The sequence below is a fragment of the Pogoniulus pusillus genome, chromosome 6 (genome assembly GCF_015220805.1).
Source record: "Pogoniulus pusillus isolate bPogPus1 chromosome 6, bPogPus1.pri, whole genome shotgun sequence".
NCBI lineage: Eukaryota > Metazoa > Chordata > Aves > Piciformes > Lybiidae > Pogoniulus > Pogoniulus pusillus.
Window position 1 is genome coordinate 1051813 of NC_087269.1, and position 9954 is coordinate 1061766.

Sequence of the window (9954 nt, forward strand, 5' to 3'; positions counted from 1 at the left end):
TTTGCTCTGCAAGTCAGGGAGCAGGAGGCTGCCCTGCTGCCTCCCACCACCTGCTCAGCTGCTCAGTGCCGGAACGTGGAAGTGTCCATTGGAGAGATTTCAACCGAAAGGAAGGAGGGCTCCGTAATCGTCTCACCCAGTTCCCCTTCCCCTCCTGGAACAGCAGCGGTGGAAACAGGAAAGTGCGGTAGGGCGCTGCGGGCTCCCCTTCCCCCCCTGCTCCAAAGTCCCCTTTCCCCCCCTGCTCCAAAGTCCCCTTTCCCCCTCCCCTCCAAAGTCCCCTTCCCTCTGCTCCAAACTCCTTTCTCCCTGCGTCTGCCGAGTGTTGAATGGGAAGAGACAAGGCAAGGAGTTGCCTTTCCCTCCCCTGCAGGCTCGGTCAGGGACAGGCAAAAGCCTTTTCCTGCCGCTCCCGCAGGGCACTCACCTTTCTGCCCCTGCTTGCAGCGCCGCTGCCCCTGTTGGCAGCGGAAGAAGCAGGAGGTCCCCTAGGGGACAGCCCGGGGGGGAGGGACGGGGACTGGTGGGGTGCAGAAATGGGCTTCAGCTCTTCAACACAGGTAAGTCCTGTCCCTGCAGAGGCTTTGCTCTGCTGCCTCCCACCACCTGCTGAGCTGCTCCTGCTGAGAGGTGCCCAGTGGAGAGATGCCAAGCAGAAGGAAGGAGGCTCCTTAATCCTCTCGCCCAGTTCCCCTCTGCATCCCCCCACACCTGAGTGCCGTAGCTCCCAAGCCAGTTTGCCAGCTCCAGGCTGCTCCAGGCCCAAACTGGCAGCCAGCATCAGCCAGACCGAAGCAGACCTCACTGCCCTGCACCCAACCCCAGAGAAAGCTCTCTGCTCCTTGCCCCTTGAGGACAGCTTCACTTCATGCCACAGCCAGCGATGAGGAGAAGGCAGTGGTGGCTTCCCAGGTGCAAAGCAGAGGAGGGAACAAGGTGGCAGCCACGACCCTGCAGAGAAGTTGGACTCCCAGCCCCATGTGCATCCCATCCTCCTGCAGCTCTCTGCTGGGCAGCAGCAGCAGCAGCAGCAGCTTTTCCTTGGAGCAGCCAGGGAGATGCCCTGTGGTGCCCGTGGGCCCCACGTTGCCCTTCCCAAAAGGAAGAGGCAGCCTCTGGGCACAGTTGAACAAATAAAGCAGATCTCTGGAGAATCTCTGGCCCTTGCTGCATTCGGGGGCAGTGTCATGGGGAGGGATGAGGGAGAGTCTGAGGGACTCCAAACCTTCTTTGCCTCGGGCTTTAGTCACAGCAGGAGCTGCTCGCTGCATCCCCAGAGCCTGAGCTCAGATCCCGGGATGCAGGATTGCTCTGGGAAGAGCCATTTGTGGTTCTCCTTCCTTCTGGCTCCAGGGATGGGCATCTACATCTCTCTGGGGAACCTGGGACCGGCTCTCACCAACATCTCCTCTCTGCAGCCTGAATCTCCCTCTTTGAGTTCTGAACCATCCCCCCTTGGGCTGTGCTAACAGGCCCTGCACAGAACTCTGTCCCCAGCTTTCTTCTTGGCCCCTTCCAGCCCTGCAGGGCCACCAGAAGCTCTCCCTGGAGCCTTCTCCTCTCCAGGCTGCACACCCCCGGCTCTCCCAGCCTGACCTTTTGCAAAGGTGTGTCCTCTTGAGGAGAGTAACCTCCACAAGAAGTCTAGTAAAATTGAGACTGTTGTGTAAAGTGAGTCCTCTTGGGGAAAGGTTCCCCCCAAGAACTCCAGGAAACTAAACCTGAGAAGCTTCTTTGTTGCAAAGTTGGGGAAACAGAGTGACTGTCCTCTCCGAGAAGCCAGAACTTGGTGATCCCGGGAGGAATTTACTGTGTGTTTGCCTAGGGAGCAGTGGTTTTGAGTGAGCTTTCGGTGAGTGGTTTTTGTAGGGAAGATGTTTGAGGTCTAAGGCCTTTGTGTGGTTATGACCTCCCCGCGAAGCTTTCACCTTCAAGGCAATGGCCAGGTGGAGAGGCTTTTGTGTCTGTTGGAAGCTCAGGGTGCCCGCCCGTCTGTAGCAGGGCTGGGCTGGGCCCGAGAGCACTGAGTGACTGCCAGAGTGTGAGGAGCAGGTTGTGGCCCTGCAGACAGAGGCAGGGCCAAGTCGGAAAGGGCAAAGCTTTCATCTGTGCAGTTTTGGGTGCGTGTTTGGCCGCTTCGAGAGACGAAAAGCAAAGCCAAAACGAGAGAGAATAAACTCATTTCCTCCTTGCAGGAGCTGGTAGATTCCCTGCAAGGGCATATAGTAACTTTAAAGGACGAAGTGGCAGACCCTAAGGATAGATTAAAAGAAGAGCAGAAGCGGCACAACTGGGTTTTGGAGGAGGAACTGCAGGCAGAGTCAAAGCAGGCAGAGCCTGCCCCCATATCCCCCCAGGCAGAACTGGCAGCAGCAGAGGAAGCTGCCGCTCACATGCGGCCTCCCATTAACACCGAAATGCTATGGCTGTGAAGCACTGGCCGGAGCCCACCCTTGATAAGACGACAGGGGTGCCTTGTAGGAGCTGAGGTACTTCACCCCTCACTGGTGAGTGGGGGGGGTGAAGCCTGGAGATCTGTGAGCTCACCAGTCAGTAGTGAAATTGTACCGGGTTTGGGAGGTGCATTCGGGTTTGTGCTTAGCTTGGCTTAAGCTGAAGCGATCAAAGGCACTTACAGGCCCATTCAAAGTAATTAAGCAACTCTGTTAAGAGCTTCACCTGGGGAGGCTCAGGGAGTCTCTCGTTGGGTGGGGGGTGTCCTGCACTGATACCTTACGGATAAAGACTTGGAAAGAACAAACTTGGTTAACTCTGTGGGAAGGTCCTTTTCTTGTGCTGCTCACCACAGGAAGGGCGCTCAGAACAGCAGAGAAAAGACGGACACAGCCTCACGAGTAAAAGCACCTGTGCGGGAGGGACAGGTGACTTGGGACCCAGGAGAAACCAAGTGACACTGAGGCTAAGCACTGCTGCAACTTCTAAACGCTTATCACTCCTGGGGGGGCACTAATTGAGACTTCATAACCAATACTCAAACCGACAGAAGGTGTTGAAATTGTTACAGGCAGGAGGGATTGTGTAGTGGGGAAGAGGTTTTGGTTTGGTTTGGGTTGGTTGGTAGCTGTTTTTGGTTGGTTGGTTGGTTGGTTTGTGTGTTTTAATTTAACTTGTGACACATATTCCAAGTAGAGCAAAAAGGGCAGTGAGAGGCACCCAAGGACATCAAAAGAGGGCAAGACCGGAGCGGGAACCAGTGCTGCAGTCCTTGCAGGGCTTCCACGCCTGAGGTCAACGGGAGCAGCTCAGCACCTCCTCAGCTCCTCACAGCTTCCGTGCCAGACGGGGAAGGCTGCGGGGGGCTGCTGGGCAGAGGAGGGGACAAGGAGGAAGCCACTGTCCCCCTACAGGAGCTCCTGGACTCCCTGCCCCTTGTGCTCTGGGCTCCCTGCGTGTCTGCAACAGCAGCTGTGGAAACTCCAAGTGCGGTAGGACGCTGCAACGGCAAACTCCTTTCCCCCCCTGCTCCGGACTGCCTCTCCCCCTGCTCCCAATTCCCTTTCCCCCTGCTCCCAACTCTCCAGCGTCGCAGCCATGGACCCCATGTCTGTTCTCCTGCCAATTCTCTTGGTCTCCCTCACGATGAACGCCTTGGTAAGTGTCACAGCTGCACTCTGGGGTGGGCTGGTGCTGGAGGTGCTCCAGACTCACCCAGCTCCTGGGGCTTCTTGCAGGACTGGTGGAAAAGTAAGCTGAGACGTAAGAGGAAGGAGGAGAAAGCTGCAGCCAAAGCTCAGCGAAAGGCTGAGAAAGAATTAAGGCAGCGAAAGGACTCAGTGAGAGGTGAGGAGCAGAGGGATGAGTGTCCCCAGCAGCCTGCACTGATGCTAATGGCTGACAGCCACAGCAACCCGAACCCGCTGCTCACTCCATGCCTTCTCTCTTTAGCTTCTGAGCAGGTGGCTGAACAAGAGCAGGAGCCAAGGCAGACCCCAGAGGTGCAAGGGTGAGTGCTGGGCAGGTCCCCCAGATGCTACCTCTCACCCTCAGCCCTTTGCTCTGCCCCCTAGCTCCAGCTCAGGAAGCAGCTGCTGCCCCTGGCTCCTAGCAGAGGGGCCAGGGTTCAGCGAGGTCTCCTCTGTCTCCTCTGCAGGGCACAAAAGGAGGCAGCACAGAACACGACCAGCCTGAAGGCTGTCGGCTCAAGCAGCAGCTCTTCTATTTGGGAGCAGGTAGCCAAGAACAGTCTAGTGAAGGCGAGCAGCCAGGACCTCACAGCTGTGCAGGAGAGCTCAGCTGCTGTGTCCCCTGTGAGGGGTGTGAGATCTGCACCCTCCATGGGCTGCGACGCCAAGAAGCCCTTCCAGTCCTCTCAGGAATGGAAAGAGCCTGGCAAAGAGCAGAGCCAGGACAGGAGCAAGCAGCCCCAGGCTGTGCCTGTAGCCCCCTCAGCTCGTCAACCCGGGCCACAGGCCAGGGCACAGCGACTGAGAAGCGTGGGGCAGAAGCTACGGAGGCGACTGGCTCAGATCTGCCTCTGGCTCTGCCTCCACTGCTGCTGCCCCTGTTTGCAGAGCTGGGCCCGGAAGAAGCAGGGGACAGCCCGCGGTGGGGGGATGGGGACTTGTGGGCTGCAGAAATGGGCTTCAGCTTTTCAACACAGGCTAAGCCCTGTCCCTGCAGAGGCTTTGCTCTGCAAGTCAGGGAGCAGGAGGCTGCCCTGCTGCCTCCCACCACCTGCTCAGCTGCTCAGTGCCGGAACGTGGAAGTGTCCATTGGAGAGATTTCAACCGAAAGGAAGGAGGGCTCCGTAATCGTCTCACCCAGTTCCCCTTCCCCTCCTGGAACAGCAGCGGTGGAAACAGGAAAGTGCGGTAGGGCGCTGCGGGCTCCCCTTCCCCCCCTGCTCCAAAGTCCCCTTTCCCCCCCTGCTCCAAAGTCCCCTTTCCCCCTCCCCTCCAAAGTCCCCTTCCCTCTGCTCCAAACTCCTTTCTCCCTGCGTCTGCCGAGTGTTGAATGGGAAGAGACAAGGCAAGGAGTTGCCTTTCCCTCCCCTGCAGGCTCGGTCAGGGACAGGCAAAAGCCTTTTCCTGCCGCTCCCGCAGGGCACTCACCTTTCTGCCCCTGCTTGCAGCGCCGCTGCCCCTGTTGGCAGCGGAAGAAGCAGGAGGTCCCCTAGGGGACAGCCCGGGGGGGAGGGACGGGGACTGGTGGGGTGCAGAAATGGGCTTCAGCTCTTCAACACAGGTAAGTCCTGTCCCTGCAGAGGCTTTGCTCTGCTGCCTCCCACCACCTGCTGAGCTGCTCCTGCTGAGAGGTGCCCAGTGGAGAGATGCCAAGCAGAAGGAAGGAGGCTCCTTAATCCTCTCGCCCAGTTCCCCTCTGCATCCCCCCACACCTGAGTGCCGTAGCTCCCAAGCCAGTTTGCCAGCTCCAGGCTGCTCCAGGCCCAAAGTGGCAGCCAGCATCAGCCAGACCGAAGCAGACCTCACTGCCCTGCACCCAACCCCAGAGAAAGCTCTCTGCTCCTTGCCCCTTGAGGACAGCTTCACTTCATGCCACAGCCAGCGATGAGGAGAAGGCAGTGGTGGCTTCCCAGGTGCAAAGCAGAGGAGGGAACAAGGTGGCAGCCACGACCCTGCAGAGAAGTTGGACTCCCAGCCCCATGTGCATCCCATCCTCCTGCAGCTCTCTGCTGGGCAGCAGCAGCAGCAGCAGCAGCTTTTCCTTGGAGCAGCCAGGGAGATGCCCTGTGGTGCCCGTGGGCCCCACGTTGCCCTTCCCAAAAGGAAGAGGCAGCCTCTGGGCACAGTTGAACAAATAAAGCAGATCTCTGGAGAATCTCTGGCCCTTGCTGCATTCGGGGGCAGTGTCATGGGGAGGGATGAGGGAGAGTCTGAGGGACTCCAAACCTTCTTTGCCTCGGGCTTTAGTCACAGCAGGAGCTGCTCGCTGCATCCCCAGAGCCTGAGCTCAGATCCCGGGATGCAGGATTGCTCTGGGAAGAGCCATTTGTGGTTCTCCTTCCTTCTGGCTCCAGGGATGGGCATCTACATCTCTCTGGGGAACCTGGGACCGGCTCTCACCAACATCTCCTCTCTGCAGCCTGAATCTCCCTCTTTGAGTTCTGAACCATCCCCCCTTGGGCTGTGCTAACAGGCCCTGCACAGAACTCTGTCCCCAGCTTTCTTCTTGGCCCCTTCCAGCCCTGCAGGGCCACCAGAAGCTCTCCCTGGAGCCTTCTCCTCTCCAGGCTGCACACCCCCGGCTCTCCCAGCCTGACCTTTTGCAAAGGTGTGTCCTCTTGAGGAGAGTAACCTCCACAAGAAGTCTAGTAAAATTGAGACTGTTGTGTAAAGTGAGTCCTCTTGGGGAAAGGTTCCCCCCAAGAACTCCAGGAAACTAAACCTGAGAAGCTTCTTTGTTGCAAAGTTGGGGAAACAGAGTGACTGTCCTCTCCGAGAAGCCAGAACTTGGTGATCCCGGGAGGAATTTACTGTGTGTTTGCCTAGGGAGCAGTGGTTTTGAGTGAGCTTTCGGTGAGTGGTTTTTGTAGGGAAGATGTTTGAGGTCTAAGGCCTTTGTGTGGTTATGACCTCCCCGCGAAGCTTTCACCTTCAAGGCAATGGCCAGGTGGAGAGGCTTTTGTGTCTGTTGGAAGCTCAGGGTGCCCGCCCGTCTGTAGCAGGGCTGGGCTGGGCCCGAGAGCACTGAGTGACTGCCAGAGTGTGAGGAGCAGGTTGTGGCCCTGCAGACAGAGGCAGGGCCAAGTCGGAAAGGGCAAAGCTTTCATCTGTGCAGTTTTGGGTGCGTGTTTGGCCGCTTCGAGAGACGAAAAGCAAAGCCAAAACGAGAGAGAATAAACTCATTTCCTCCTTGCAGGAGCTGGTAGATTCCCTGCAAGGGCATATAGTAACTTTAAAGGACGAAGTGGCAGACCCTAAGGATAGATTAAAAGAAGAGCAGAAGCGGCACAACTGGGTTTTGGAGGAGGAACTGCAGGCAGAGTCAAAGCAGGCAGAGCCTGCCCCCATATCCCCCCAGGCAGAACTGGCAGCAGCAGAGGAAGCTGCCGCTCACATGCGGCCTCCCATTAACACCGAAATGCTATGGCTGTGAAGCACTGGCCGGAGCCCACCCTTGATAAGACGACAGGGGTGCCTTGTAGGAGCTGAGGTACTTCACCCCTCACTGGTGAGTGGGGGGGGTGAAGCCTGGAGATCTGTGAGCTCACCAGTCAGTAGTGAAATTGTACCGGGTTTGGGAGGTGCATTCGGGTTTGTGCTTAGCTTGGCTTAAGCTGAAGCGATCAAAGGCACTTACAGGCCCATTCAAAGTAATTAAGCAACTCTGTTAAGAGCTTCACCTGGGGAGGCTCAGGGAGTCTCTCGTTGGGTGGGGGGTGTCCTGCACTGATACCTTACGGATAAAGACTTGGAAAGAACAAACTTGGTTAACTCTGTGGGAAGGCTCTTTTCTTGTGCTGCTCACCACAGGAAGGGCGCTCAGAACAGCAGAGAAAAGACGGACACAGCCTCACGAGTAAAAGCACCTGTGCGGGAGGGACAGGTGACTTGGGACCCAGGAGAAACCAAGTGACACTGAGGCTAAGCACTGCTGCAACTTCTAAACGCTTATCACTCCTGGGGGGGCACTAATTGAGACTTCATAACCAATACTCAAACCGACAGAAGGTGTTGAAATTGTTACAGGCAGGAGGGATTGTGTAGTGGGGAAGAGGTTTTGGTTTGGTTTGGGTTGGTTGGTAGCTGTTTTTGGTTGGTTGGTTGGTTTGTTTGTGTGTTTTAATTTAACTTGTGACACATATTCCAAGTAGAGCAAAAAGGGCAGTGAGAGGCACCCAAGGACATCAAAAGAGGGCAAGACCGGAGCGGGAACCAGTGCTGCAGTCCTTGCAGGGCTTCCACGCCTGAGGTCAACGGGAGCAGCTCAGCACCTCCTCAGCTCCTCACAGCTTCCGTGCCAGACGGGGAAGGCTGCGGGGGGCTGCTGGGCAGAGGAGGGGACAAGGAGGAAGCCACTGTCCCCCTACAGGAGCTCCTGGACTCCCTGCCCCTTGTGCTCTGGGCTCCCTGCGTGTCTGCAACAGCAGCTGTGGAAACTCCAAGTGCGGTAGGACGCTGCAACGGCAAACTCCTTTCCCCCCCTGCTCCGGACTGCCTCTCCCCCTGCTCCCAATTCCCTTTCCCCCTGCTCCCAACTCTCCAGCGTCGCAGCCATGGACCCCATGTCTGTTCTCCTGCCAATTCTCTTGGTCTCCCTCACGATGAACGCCTTGGTAAGTGTCACAGCTGCACTCTGGGGTGGGCTGGTGCTGGAGGTGCTCCAGACTCACCCAGCTCCTGGGGCTTCTTGCAGGACTGGTGGGGAAGTAAGCTGGGGTGTAAGAGGAAGGAGCAGAAAGCTGCAGCCAAAGCTCAGACAGATTGTCTTTTGCATATCTGAATGGAAATGCATTCCTCCTGGGGCCACCTGTCTGCATCAGCAAACAGAAGAACAACAAGGACTTTGAAGTTCATGAGGAAGAACACTGAAGAGAAGACCCTTACTTCATCAAAGACCTCCAGAGGGACCACCGGATAAAAGGAGACCTGTGTGGAAGAGACACCTCCCATTCCTAAAAACTGATAAAGAAATCCCAACCTTTTCTCAGAGCTTAGTAACGAATATGTAAGAGAATAGGGGATAAAAAGAGAGAACTGAAGGCAAAGGCTGTGCGTTAGGGCAGAGCAGAGCCTCCCCTCGCACCCAGGCCTCTGCATTGCTTGGTTCCTGCAACTCTATTAAAGCCTTAACTTGCATGAACACCAGTTTGTGTCTGTTATAGATGACATGCATGAACACCAGTTTGTGTCTGTTATTGATGACATGCATGAACGCCAGTTTGTGTCCGTTATAGATGACATGCATGAACACCAGTTTGTGTCTGTTATAGATGACATGCATGAACACCAGTTTGTGTCTGTTATAGATGACATGCATGAACGCCAGTTTGTGTCTGTTATAGATGACATGCATGCACACCAGTTTGTGTCCGTTATAGATGACATGCATGAACGCCAGTTTGTGTCTGTTATTGATGACATGCATGAACGCCAGTTTGTGTCTGTTATAGATGACATGCATGAACACCAGTTTGTGTCTGTTATAGATGACATGCATGAACGCCAGTTTGTGTCTGTTATAGATGACATGCATGAACGCCAGTTTGTGTCTGTTATAGATGACATGCATGAACACCAGTTTGTGTCTGTTATAGATGACATGCATGAACACCAGTTTGTGTCTGTTATAGATGACATGCATGAACACCAGTTTGTGTCTGTTATAGATGACATGCATGAACGCCAGTTTGTGTCTGTTATAGATGACATGCATGAACACCAGTTTGTCTGTTATAGATGACATGCATGAACGCCAGTTTGTGTCTGTTATTGATGACATGCATGAACGCCAGTTTGTGTCTGTTATAGATGACATGCATGAACACCAGTTTGTGTCTGTTATTGATGACATGCATGAACACCAATTTGTGTCTGTTATAGATGACATGCATGAACGCCAGTTTGTGTCTGTTATAGATGACATGCATGAACGCCAGTTTGTGTCTGTTATAGATGACATGCATGAACGCCAGTTTGTGTCTGTTATTGATGATATGCATGAACGCCAGTTTGTGTCTGTTATAGATGACATGCATGAACGCCAGTTTGTGTCTGTTATTGATGACAGGGGTGTGCCAGAGCTCACTGAGCAAGGCCAGGGATGAACCATAACAGAAAACACCATGAGCAGGGTAGGTAAGAGACCATAAAGCACGCAGGTGTGCAGATGCAAATAGCCGAGTCACAAAGACACCTGAGGAAAACTCCTTACTTCAGCCTCACGGCTGCCAGAGAGACCCTCAGGAGGATTAGCAGGCATGCCCGACAGCTCCAGGAAAACCCACCAACTCCTCGGGCAGTATCTGACTAT